Source organism: Acromyrmex echinatior, chromosome 1 (assembly GCF_024713525.1).
Source record: "Acromyrmex echinatior isolate Ae372 chromosome 1, ASM2471352v2, whole genome shotgun sequence".
Taxonomy (NCBI): domain Eukaryota; kingdom Metazoa; phylum Arthropoda; class Insecta; order Hymenoptera; family Formicidae; genus Acromyrmex; species Acromyrmex echinatior.
In genome coordinates, this window is record NC_141852.1 from 15,336,714 (window position 1) to 15,350,611 (window position 13,898).

The following is a 13,898-nucleotide window of genomic DNA, read 5'->3' on the forward strand; positions in this document are numbered from 1 at the left end:
AAACGATCTAGATTAGCTTATTATTCTCTTCTTCAGTTTCAAAAATCTCTTCTCTGGTTTATATTGTATTACTACTCTCTTGAGAGAGAGAGAGAGAGAGAGAGAGAGAGAGAGAGAGACAACTTTCTCAAGAGTCTATATAATTTTTTTCCACAAGCATTTAATAAATATGAACACATGGTGAAGCTGGTAATCATCGTGACCCAAAATCTCGTGCAATTCAACAGAAGTGCGGTTAACGCATTCGAGACGAGGTGAAAAGAGATTCAGTTAGATTGATACATATAGATTCAAAAAGAAGCGGTTTGTCGTTCCAGACACAGTAGTCTTTCGTAGTCGGAACCGACTGTCGTGCACGAGAAATTCGTCTTTAGAAATTCGATGACCTGCTTGCTACCACGACAGAGGGGAAGCAGAGGAAGTAACGATGAAAGGAAGAGGTGGAAGAGCAGAGCGCGCGGGTCGACCGGCATTGCGTAAACAATAGCGTACACGCAACATGCACGCATGCACACAACGCATGTCATGGGAAAGGGACTTCAGGGAAACTTGTGGACGAGTCTGCGGTATGAAAGCGAACGGTGCGGAGGGTGCACGGTGTTAAATTCGAAATATAGAGGGCTGAACACTCTGGGCGGACTGGCGCGCACACACCACCCGTCGTTACAGGACGCCGTATTTTATCACCCTCATTTTACCACCAAGCTTGTCTAATGTGGAAGCGCGTGCTTCGACGTTATTACGAAACCACGCAAGAAATTGTTGCGGCAGCCGGAAATAATTCCGGCGAGAGGAAGTGAGGTTCCTTTTATGTGTAAAACCGAAAGATCTTGGTTTCATATTAGTATTAAACTAAAAATTACTAAAAATTATAAATTAATTTTTTTTCTTTATATAGAAAAGACGCTTTTATTAAAGTGACTAAAAATTTAGCCAGATACAAATCTGGAAATAATTTGTTGAATCCATCAAAACAATTATGCAGATTACTCAAACTGCATAGCTGTTAGAATGACAAAATTATTTGCAGCATTATTCATTATATTTGAGATTCTTATTTTAATAATTTAACAAAATTATTTTTAGATCTGTATCTAGCTAAATTTTTAGATATTTTAATAAAATCATTCTTTCTGTATACATAAAATGAATGTATTAAATAAATCTTGACAAATAAATACATCAAATAATATTCTTTTTCTTTGTACATTTCTGCGCTTTTTATAGACGATAAAAAATATTTTATATAATAATAAATACGTCAGATAATTATCATATTTTTTTCTATATACATTTATACATATTTTTTTTATATAGATATTAAAGTAGTTTTTGTGTAAGATCAAAAGTATTTGATTTCGTATTAGCATTAAATATAAAAAATTATAATTATTTCTTCACGTTACATAAAAGTGAATAAATAACCTTGATGAAAAAACATGTAAAATAATTGTCAAGTTTTTTCTTTATACATATCTACGTGTTTTTTTTTACAAGCGATACAAAAAAGATATTATTTTGCATGCTCATTAAATAATTTATATTTACGATCAGAAGATACTCGGTAATGTCAATAAACGATTGTATAATTGCACACACCAGGGCACTTATTATTCATCGGACATCATGGCCGTCATTTCAACAATAGGTATGAAATTATCCTGCGACCTCCCGCCGCCTAATTATCAATATTCGTTGCGTTGCAGTCCAGCGGTCGACTCGGTATACGGATGACTGCGATCAATCAGTGACGCAACGCACAATAACCGCTCTCGATGTCAGAAAATAATTAGCGCCGAAGTATCACGAGGTCGTTGCGTATCTTGTTAACACACGTATGTCAATAATTGAGCCAGATGGAGGAGTTGACTCCGCTTAAATCTTTTAACGTGAAAGTTTACGCCTCCGTAATTCTCACCCGATGCCTAAAATAAAATATAAAATGTTTAAACGAAAAGGGCAGAGAGTCGATGTCAATAATTAATATTATCTGGAAATACAGGCGGAGTATTTCTACGACTGTACACGCGCATGGAAAGAACGGTTTTGCTAAAATATCTAAAAATTTAGTTAGATACAGATCTGCAAATAATTTTGTTGTACTATATTCAAATAATTATGTAAAACGCTTAAACGTTATAAAAATGCTGCAAAAATTTTAACATTTTGAGAGAGAGTTTTAAGCACAATTTTTTTATGTTTGAGAGAAAAATGTTTGATATTTGTGACTATAATTGCATGGTAAAATAATTATGATTAGGAGTGTTATTTTTATGGTTATTACTGCTATAATAATAATAATCATATATGTTCTCTCAAACATAAAAAAATTGTACCATAAATTATGATAATTTCAAACATTACTATAGTAAAACATTAAGATATAAATGTTACAAACATTTTTATTCAGTAAATGCAATCGCAATTACAGTAAATATAATTATTTTCTTATGATCACTTACTATTTGGTAATCATAACTAAAATATATGTTTAAAAAATTAACGATTTTCAAGCAGTGTGTGCGCGTGTATAATGATTACTATTAATAATTAACTATATTTGTATAGATACAATAATTGTAAATATAAAATGGTTCTAAAAAATTATTAGATGCAAAGTATAAGTTAAATTATAATAATTGCAATCATTTTTCTTCTGCAGCAAACAGTTTAAATATGTAATTATATTTGGATGGTCCGAACAAAATTATTTTCAGATCTGTATCTAACTAAATTTTTAGATATTTCAGTAAAACTATTCTTTCCGTACGCAGCCAGTCCGCGACAACCAAGGCGACTCGTATAAATAATTTCACGCGTTAAATTTATCCGCTCGACGCGATCTATAACATCGCCGATCGACCCCCCTTTCTCTGATCCAGAAACGCAGGGAACTCGTCAGCGGACGTGCTGATGATCATTGAGATTCGAAATTTGCAGCGTTCTCCGCGCGTAACAATGTTGACATCGGGTCAACCCGTGTAATGCGCGCGCCACGCCGGTGCAACAATGCGCTGTAAATTCATCGTCCGAGTTATCTCCGACTGAGCTCCGTGAGTCATCGACCGCTGTCATCGTCGCGCCGCAATCGATTGAATCGAGCAAATAGAGGAACAGAGAGCGAGAGCGAGAGCGTACGACTTCGATGTTGCGCACCTGATGATAACAGAAGGTAGCTGACACCGCCCTGAAGTAGCTTGAATCTACTGAACATGAGTTATCGCTGCTGTTGTTGTTTCTGTCTCATGTTATTCGTGCTCGCGAAGTAGTGCAGTCATCGGACGGTACGTCGTTGGAGATGCTGCATCAAGATGCGACTTCTGATGCTTAGGAATTCCTGATGAAGTTCACTTTCCAGACTCCGCCCGATCACGTCAGATTATGCGATCGCAGAATTGTCAAAATAACTCGTCGATTCTTCAATTAAGTTTATCCCTGGATCTTGTAATTGCGAAACGTATTGTGAATTAAATTTTGCCTAAGTTCTTCTTTTTCCACTCATGCATTTCAACGTTTCACTTTTTATATGCTTACATCTTTATTAATTATATTAGACGTATCAATTATCTAATTACTCAGTTGAGAATGATCGAGTTAAACTAAAATGTTCTACTAGTTTATATATATATATATATGTATATGTTATATTTAATAAATATATTCGTCTAATTTTGAGCTCATTTCATATAAATGACCTCTCTTCCTTCTCATTCTTATTTAGTAAAACGAGCGTAATTTATTATTGATTTGAATTAAATTTGCACGATCCTGTTTACGAATCTAGGTTACGACACAGAGTTGTATCTTCAAGATATATTTTCTGTTATCGAAATGGATTACGTTCAGCCTATTATTACATCGCACAATGCACCGAACCAACGTGGAATCGGCTTTATCTCAGGAAATTGCGAGAAGTGGCTGGCGACGTCCGTTCGCCGCACAAGCGGAGCATTCAGTGGGCTTAAATACAAAGCTCACATTATCCAGGGGGACATTGAAAATCCGCGTGCGCAAGAAACGAATCCAAACTCACGTCACACACGCGAGGTCGTGCGGATAAAACAGTGGCAAAAAGTTTTCTTCAAGGCTGTGCGAAACATCAAATCAAGATCCACCGAAAACTATTCCAGTCGTGAACGTGAGGCTCTAATAAAAAAAAGTCGGTGGGTCCGCTCAATATCCACGTCCTGATATTCGTAAAGAAATCCTGTCATGAAGACAGGTGTCGGCGTGCGAAGAATTCTTCAAGGTTGTAAAATTGCGAGATTCCAAGACCTTCGACGCATTTGAAACTTGAGAAAGTTCAGATTAACTTTTATATTAGGAAAAAAAGAGAGCGAGCAAGTATCACGGTACAGGATGTAAAAGAAGAAAGGGTTCTCTTCAAGGTCGACACAGGGTGAATCCACGTTTTCGTGCCGGAAGCGCCAACACGCCCCCTCGGGGCTTGCTTACACGTGAGCGACTGACCCAGACCCAGCTAACTATGGCCGAGAAAGACCAGTTAGTCCTCTTCGGGGTCACCTATGTACTTTGGTAAACTTTGCGGCCACGCGACGTATATCCTCCTCTCGGGACGCTTTAGAAACGAGTGCTAACGACACGTGTACCAGTCTGAGCACTTCGGCACCGTTTCCTCTTTGTCGATCAGCGATGTTAATTTTTCTTACTGAAAGGAAGTAATTGTCATTCCAGCAACGTTCCGGCTAGAGGCGACATATGCGTGAACACGTGAACGATGACAGTAGATGGCGATCAATAAGAATGCATGCCGGGATCATGTCCTACAAAGTGCTCCTCTTCTCTTTTTTCCTTTGCTCACTGGAACCCTGAAGGGTTCAAGTACTATAAGTAACAACGCGAAGAAAATATTAAAGTACTCCTGGACACTGCCGGGATTCAAACCGAAGCCTATTTTCTGAAGCCTAGTTTCTCCTATTAAGCAATCATACTGTCACTGAGCCACACAGTCCCTACGTTGACACTCACTCTTGTGTCTACTTATACATATCTTACAGTATCATGGTTACTCAAATACAAAGATGAGTCAAGAGCAGCTTATTGTAGGTCTAGTTTTTATTCTTGCACTAGACTGCATTAGAACTTTCTGTCGCCAAATACGTTTTCTCACTTCAAGTTCCAAAAAAAAGCATTCACGAGTTCAATCACCGAAAACAGATCTCTTGTCTTCTTTTAGTTCAAGTGCTCCTTCTTGAAAGGAATACGTGTGTTGAGGCTTCACTGAAGCACCGATCGCAGCACTCTCGCTGATGCGACTGATCGTATCGAGCGAACGGATCAGCTGCCATGAAAAACGAGCGCCCCGTGTCCGTGAATTCAGATCGCTGTTCCCCTATGGTAACTTCCGGCGATGCTCTGAAATTATCGATTTTGCGACACGTGGCGTGACTCGGTATTTTATTCGTTTAATGCGCGGCACGATTATTTACGAGAACCGCGCGTTTCACAAAGTCCGGGTAATCTTAATTACAAATTTCTCGCTTTTCATGAGATGCGATATAAATCAATAATATTGATTAGACATCGTCGCCTCCACGAGGCATCACGGAATGCGATCCCCTCGTTTATAAAGTCATGAAGAGATTCTCCCGCCTTTGTGCTCCAGTATATCGGCGGGACCTCGTTTTGAAACCGAGCTTCGATCGATGACACAGGTTTCCTCGTAATTTCTCATCAACGTCGCAACGACGGTACAATTGATCGACACGAAACTAATTTTAATGAGACGGTGATAACTCGCTGACGACAACGAATGATACATATGCGCGCAGAGAACGATCCGCTTTATGAAGAACGTCACGCGATACACTTCATCGCGAGCCAATAGGGACGCGCCGTCAGTTGAACCTCGTTTTGAAACTCAACACCGATCGATACTTGCGCACAACTTTGTCTGCACGTAATTCCCACCCTCTCATCAACATTTCAACGGCGAGTAGAATTTAAATGAGCGTCAAGCTCGATGACACGCACGTTGATTAATTCAAGCATGCACACGCCTGATCATCGGCTCCGCGCATCTCCTCATCTATTGTTGTACTCCGCGCACTCCGTCAAATTGAGCCTCGGGGGCTGTGGTAGGGGATCTCCGTCGAACACTTCACACTCGAAAAACGATTGATTACACCGCGTAAACCTGCAAATCGCACGGTCAACACTTCAACACTTCATCGACGCAGGTTTAAATGTCATCGAGTGACGACGGGCTCGATGACATGCGACGTTACTTTCTCATCGCGTGTTACGCAATCAATAGGGAACGGAGTAAAAAAAAACCTCCCCGGTTAAAAGTTCCCACCAGGAGGAAGGATTTCACACTCGACTTCGTTTGGATCGATCAGCGCGATAATAGTACAACTTTAGAATCTTCGTCGAACTTGGCATCGCTATATGATCTCACAACATGAGGGCGCGAATCTAAGTAGAAATTAATGAAACTTTACCAAGCTTCTTCTTGCACACAAAAATATACATACTATGCGCAAGTAGTAATTACTTGTTTCAAATATTTCAAAAGTTCATATTTGCAAATTTATCAAGTTCATTACAAACATTAAAATTCAAAAAATGCTCTGAACCTAGTGAATTTAATACTTCAATCAATTATCAAATTAAAACAAATTCGATTTGCTTATTACATATAAAGTAGTTTTTCTCCGATCAATTTTATAATATTCTTCAAAAAAAATTCTTTTCAGCACACAATAATAAGTTTCTTAAAATCTGTAATAAATATATTTGAGAGTTATTATCAAGAAACAAAACAAATTGAATAATCAATTTTCTTAACAATAGAATACTTTTCTGTGTGCACTAAAATTTTTAATAATATTTCAAGGTTATTACAAGAAAATATTCTTTGTTAAAGACAATAACCTAAAAGGTTAACTTAAAAGGGACAAAATAAATTAGGTAATCACTTTTCTTAGTAAATTCCGACCGTTCAGAACTGGTTTATAAATTTTCCGGCAACACTTTACCGGCTGCGACAGTAAAGAAATTTAACTCGCTGGCGCGAGTGCGACATGTACGGTCTAAACGACGCGCGTCGGTTGACTGAGGCTCGAAGAGGCCCCTTCTAGTCGGACGGCATGGCATCACCGCGGCACGATTTTCTGCTTACTACCACCGCCGCTGCCGCTGTTGCTGCTCCTGCTCCTGCTTGCTGTTGCTTGCCGCTGTTGCTTCGCTGCCGGGTGGCGCGGCGCGCCGATGGTACGGTAAACGGGCCCCGGAACACGCGCCGACGAGAGGGGCCTGGGGCCCCTGCGCGAACATGAACGCGCGCAGCTTGGCAAGCAGACGGTCGGCTTCACCTGCACGCATCGAGGGCTTTGTTACGTATTCCCCTTCTTCTTGGGCAACGCGACGCGGGGCCCGCGTTAGGGCCCTACAAGCAAAGCTGATGCCGAGTGCCTACGTGACCGTTCGTAATATACACGAATGCGCGCCTTCGAACTGTCGTCAGGGTTGAAGAACCCTCCCTCGGAAACAAGGAAACTTCAGGAACTCGACTCGATTGAGAGATTTATGCGTGTTTAGGTTGCCAGGGGAAACCTTTCTACTCGGGATTTATCGACAATCCCGCGCGCCCGTCGTTGACTCGTACACGGGGTAAAATACAAAGGTAAATATTACAAAAGGATAAAAAATCTCTTAAAATGTAATTCTGGACGAGCACGAACTTCCGATTCGAAGATCTTAATTATTGATCCGTTTTCGAAACGAATAAATGAATAATTTATTGGCTATTTTAATATAAATTTTAAAAATAGAGAATGTGAGACTATATATATATAATTGAATCTCCTCTTCACTATTCGCTGTTTAATGTACATGTTTTCGACATTTGCGCGTAAAATGCATCGACATATTGTTTATATCGACTTGGATCTACATTTATTCCCTGTTCTTATATCTTACTCTCGTATTTCATTGTGCTTTGAGCATTTACGAGCAGCGGAAGTTTATCGCGGAATCCGAGCTGCAACGTAACTAAACGTGGCTCGAATTAATGCATTCAATGACGCGAGGTTCATCGATGATCGGCACTTGTGTTTAACTAGCTCCAGTTTATACCGACTATTCATGTGATAGATTATGCGAGAATAGTATTGAACCTGTACGACAAAAGTGAATAAATTAAAGATATAATATGCTAAAAACATAAACTTATAAATTAGGAAGTAAGTAGCAAACTTTTAAAATAACAGGAATTCATACTTTCTGTAATAAATATTATACAAAACAGTTCAATAAGAGAGAAAGAGAAAGAGGTCAATATTTATATTTAACAACACAATTTTATAGTTTAAATAAAGATTTTTTCATTTTATTTTAATTATTTTTTAGAAACGTGACTCTTATTTTTGGTCCAAATTCTAAATCGGTGCCAAACATATTTTGTATCACTTACAAATACAATACAAACAATTTGTAATTTTGTCATAATTTTCATTTTGTTAAAAAATACGTACAACATAGTTTTAAATAATAACGCCGCTCGCTGTATACAATTCGGAATAAATTATTTTTGTAATTATTGTCGATAAAAATCTGTGCATATGTTGGAGTAATAATTAAAAATAAGTCTAACTGAAAATAAATCACAAGATTCTGATCATATCAATTCTGCTTATCTCAACTAGAATTGTAATTCAATGTTAGATTCAATCAGGAATGATTCTGATTTGTCCAACTTTCAACCAGAATATAACTAGACTCTTTTTCTCCCTTTTTACGAATCCAAATCGCACCAAAACTTTATACTTTTATAAAATGATTTAAATCATAAAGGAAATATAAAGGAAATATAAGTTTTTTTAAATTATTGATTTAAATCATATTCCAACTTCTTGAAATTGTCAGTTTTATCTTATTATTACAGCTACTGTATTTTATACACTTTTCATAGCGTTTCCTTATCTACTTCAAGAAACTTGTTCCTAAACAAGATTGTCCGCCTTCTTCCCACCATTGAATTATGTGCCGCTCGTTACTTCGATTACCCGAGCTTTTTCAAGACGATCGCCGTGAGGGAGAGGCCATGACGCCTCGTAACGATAAAACGCTTTGCACGCGCCGGGACGATGATGCATCGCTCGGAACGAGCCGAAGCGAAGGAACAATGAATAACCACCACCAGTCGACGGTGCGCTGCGATGTATCGTGATGCGAATGGGTGATAACAATAATTACGAGAGAGTGTTCTCTCGCTCGCTTTAAAAAGCGACTACTGTGGACGCAAATATTGTTATAACGCGGCCGCGCTCGAGGTAGAGTGCCTCTACATCTACCGAATCCGAGGCGTATCGTCGTCGTCGTCGTCGTTGTCGTGTTCTCCACGTGTGCACCACGCCGATCCGAGCCGCAAATGCAACACATACGCTCGACGAGAGCGCATCGTCGTGCATAAGTGGCACTCCGATACACCGAGTAAGGGCCTTCGTCTTTCCTCGTGTTTGCCGCCTGCTCGACGCACACCTCAAGCATTCTCCAGACGCCCACTTGGTTTCCCTTACCTCATTACCCTCTCTCCACCTGACTCGCTCACACGAGGGTGCAGAATTAATGCAGCCGTACGAATTGATACGCTCCGCGATTCGATATGCATCGGAGACGACACGCTAAACGCTAAATGCTCCATCGAAAGCAAAATGCCAAAGACTTTGAAATTCACCGGTCTTAGCTCCGACCGGATTGTTAATTAAAGCGAGTCTCGGGGGTTGTGGAACATTTAATATTCAAATTGTCTACGTAAATCCCATCAAATTGATGACATGGCTTGATAACTCCGAATTTTTATATAAATACGTTTTCAAACCGGTAGAATGTATGCATTTCATAAAGTTTGTACGAGGCAGAAACGATTGCGATGCAATAGCCAACGTAATTATTCTGGATTACTAATATAAAAGCTTTTAATACGAACGCAGGGTTATAAAAACAAAGAGATCCAGAAAAAGTAACAAAATTAACAATTTCTACTTACATTGTTGGAGTTACATTTTTGAAATACACAGATGTGTGAAAAAAAAGGCAAATATTTTTCAACGAAAATTATGCAAAAATTACCAACGACGATTCTTTTTATCTATGCTATCATTTTTGTCCCCGTTACAAACTTTTCCGAGAAAGTGCCTTGAAAGTTACGAGGGCTACGAAACGAGAAGTTTGACGGAAACGTTCGATGGCCAGTTGTTGCTCGTACATGCGTATCGATCGATGTGTTCATCGCGCGCGCGTGATCTGTGTTTATGTTAATGTGTACGTGCGTGTCGGCCGTGAACGGATCGCGTCCATGTATTATTAAGGCATATAGTTAGCCGGCACACGCCAGGACAGCGTACGGCAGTTCCATGTGCACCTGTTTGACCAAAAGGATCTGGTTGGACCACCTTGCCTGCCCATCCAGAAATATCATTCAATTTCTTATCCTAAAATTCCATAATTTTTTCCAGACTTCCAGACAAAATTTCATGACTCTGCCTGATGCTTTTAATAATATTCTGAAATTTTTTTTCTATTTTCTTGATTTGGAAGCCGTTAAATATTTTGTTGAGAGATCAATTTAATATAGCCATGTAAATTACTATTAATTTTGTTGACACTGCTTGTATTTAGTTGTTAAGTTGGTAGTATTTCAAAATTGCATAGATACATCAAGCTTCTTTATATTAAACTTCCATAAAGCTCAGAATTTTAATTTTCCAGAAAGCTTTGAAAAATTTCTTCATTTTTCCTTAATTTCTCTGACTGTTTTCAATTTCTTTGACACTTTCCCATAATTTCTAATTTTGTGACAACTCTGCCATCACAACTTTGTCTTTCCTTCAGTGTCGCATCATTTTCGCCACTCTCCCATCCTTGTTCTCCTTATACCCTTTCATCAACCATCATAATTTTGGAGATTTATCTCCTCTCGCTCCTACATTTCGATAGATAATCCACGAGGAAATCGTGACGCATTATATTGCTCAGTCGTTCCCGAAATTAGGTCTCCGAAAGCAAACCAGACGTCAATATGACCTGAGGGCAAGCGATTTAGCGGGGCTCATTTCGATGACGAGGGAATGACATATTCCGGGATAAAATCAGAATTCACCCTTCCGCAAATCTCCGTAAATACTGTCGATTAAATAGAAGGGAAGGGAATACCATGTTTTATTGAAATAACTCGCAATCAGATATTTTGTGTGACATAATTACTTTTGATACGAGTTTGTTAGCTATAGAATGATATCAATTATGCTGTAGGTCTTCGGATATAATAGAACGTGCAATTTACAAAAAACTGAAGAATAAAAAGGTTATGGAAGAGGAGAATAGAATGTTACCAACTATGTATGTAATATAACTTTATACGTCATGCACAAATCGTTACCAAATTTAGTTCAATTGTTTGAAAGCTTCCAAGCTTAATTTATACACGACGATTTTCTGATTCTTTACTGTACACGATAAATCGTCCCGGGTTATTTTTCATTACTTTTACAAATACTTAAAAAAAAAGTGTTTAATTATAAGATATAATATTAAAATGTTTTATTCTTGTCTCCATTTTTTTAAACACACTTAAAGATGTTATAGTTTTAAACTTTTTCAGTAAAGATACTATGTGTTTGGATTTAAGTACTTACGTGTTTTAAATACAAACACTTCTTAGTGCGCATACAAAAATTAGTGTTTCTTACATCTTTAGAAAGATATTTATAAAGTTGTGTAATAAGAAGAGGAAACAATAAAGACCATTATTTAGCCAAATTCTCTCGGTATTTAAAAAAGAAATACGCAGGATATGAATAATCCAATCGTGGGTTAAAATTAATATCAACATACTTTTCAAAACTACTTAAAAAGCATACACCTGAGAGTACTAACCTATTTCTAACCGTCTCCTCTCCTCTATTTCTTTTTATATCAGATAAACATTTATTTTCAATCTCGGCGGATGCGATGGAAAATTCATTTGTATCCGACGGACTAAGTAAGACGTTTCTTTTTATAGTCGCCCCAATGGACGAGTCTGGTGTGTATTAATTACCTACTAATAAATTCAACTTCAATAATCGATTACATTTTGCCTCCTTCGTTGCAATGCGACGCGATGCATCGCGCACTTATTGCCGCGATACACGTCGAATTGTTCATGTGCTGCTATCGCGATGACGCAGATGGAGTCCGCCGATGGTGGCGATAAGTCATCCTTGACAGATCTACGACCCACACCTCTACCTTTTCCACGTAGCAGCACGTAATAATGATGCAAAGAGCCTATAACGCGAATTACAGAAGTTGCTATTTAAAAGCGTGTTTCCATCACGTTCTCCCATTCCCAACTAGCGAAATCATCGATTGGAATGCTATGAATCGTACAATAAATATCTTCCATCATATACGCGAGAATAAATCTTGAATTAAGCTTTTGCAGTCTCGGCGTCGACGAAGAGTCTGGTCGTATTTTGAAATGTCATGCCACTGCTGTATAATTCACTTAATTTTGACATATTCACGATGTAGAAGCGTGACTTGCAAAAATATTTTTATTGCGTTTTTATTAAGGCTGTTATCGATCATAGCGCTGATAACACGTAACAAGTGTATCACCAATTTCTCCTTTATTGAAAAGATTATCGCAAGATTTTTAACAACGTACTTTATTGAAATAACCGGCGTCCACGACGTCATCTGCGTTAAGAAGAAACACCGTTGCGAACTAACATATGCATTTCAAAGTTAATTAACCACCCAGCTGGGAACGCAAGCTGACAGCTTGGATTCCTTAATCAAATCAAATATCGCAAAATGCCATACCACTACAAAACTTCCGATTAGTTGACCCATAATACTGGAACATATGGGTCCTGATGACCCTGAAACATTTTCCTAATATTGTAATGACTTGGAATAATTTCATGTTTCACAATCTTATTTTTCACACTTTTATTCTATTCTTTTACTATATTTAGGTTAACAATAAGTTAAAATATTGCAATTTTTTACATAGTTAAAATTCTAGAATATTTCAGATTAGGCATCAAGTCAGTCAGTCAGTTATTATGAGCTGCAATCATGCTCATTGTATGCTTTTAGTATTTTGTCATGTACTACTATATTGCTTTAATTAACTTTCATATCAAATAAAGCTATTATTATATTATTATATTAAGTCGAAACAAGACTCTATAAATAAGTACGTTCAACGAAGAGAAATTACGATAACAAAGTTAGATATTGAAATATTAATAATATTCCATACTTATATATTTTTAAATATATTAATCTCAGATAAGTGTATGACTACGTGTCGATTAATTTTTTCTCTTTTAGTTCTTCTAAAACAAAAGCTTTAGTAAGTCCCAAGGACACATATGTTTCTTTAACATCACGAAAAATATCTCTTTCTGTTACAAATTAATTATAGATAATCCTTTTGCAATATAAGAGTTTCATAAAATAAACGAAAAACTAACATTTTTGTTATAAAACAATGCTGGTAAAAATATACATGCATTACCGTGAAATCCAAATGAATCATCTTTAACATGATTATCTCAAGTTTCATATGATATTTCATTATTGAAATACCGTAAGTGCATCCATGATATTATTTTAGACGATGTCACTCTTTTTTAAGAAGGAACATGATCTCAGATAACACAAGCACTTCAAAATTACTTTAGGCCCAGTCGAGAAACGTAAATCGCCAACGTGACCTAGATTTCTCGTAGTGCCACTGCGAAATTCTGAGTCACTTCTAGGTAACCGATTGCCTCCTCGCGTATACGACGTCATATTAAGCAATACCCTTCATTGTTGTTCGGCCGACTATGATGATAGGGAATTACTTGACTGTAACGCTTAATTTGCATCCGCAG

At 37.7% G+C, this 13,898-nt stretch overlaps 1 protein-coding gene and 2 long non-coding RNA genes across 7 annotated transcripts in view; 1 reads left to right on the forward strand and 2 right to left on the reverse strand.

Moving 5' to 3' along the window:
* Nucleotides 1-13,898, reverse strand: part of lilli (AF4/FMR2 family member lilliputian) — a 301,708-nt gene that overhangs the window by 36,719 nt on the left and 251,091 nt on the right. The gene's annotated exons all lie outside the window — the stretch shown is intronic.
* Nucleotides 881-3,224, reverse strand: LOC147910997 (uncharacterized). Its single transcript, XR_015544081.1, has 2 exons — nucleotides 3,157-3,224; nucleotides 881-1,925 (listed from the first exon to the last, which is right to left on the reverse strand). It is a non-coding gene; the product is annotated as an uncharacterized LOC147910997 (long non-coding RNA).
* The window catches only part of LOC105154761 (uncharacterized), a 42,074-nt gene continuing 31,402 nt past the window's right edge, over nucleotides 3,227-13,898 (forward strand). Inside the window, exon 1 of the long non-coding RNA XR_847240.2 lies at nucleotides 3,227-9,456. This is a non-coding gene — a long non-coding RNA (uncharacterized LOC105154761). The remainder of the gene's footprint in view (nucleotides 9,457-13,898) is intronic.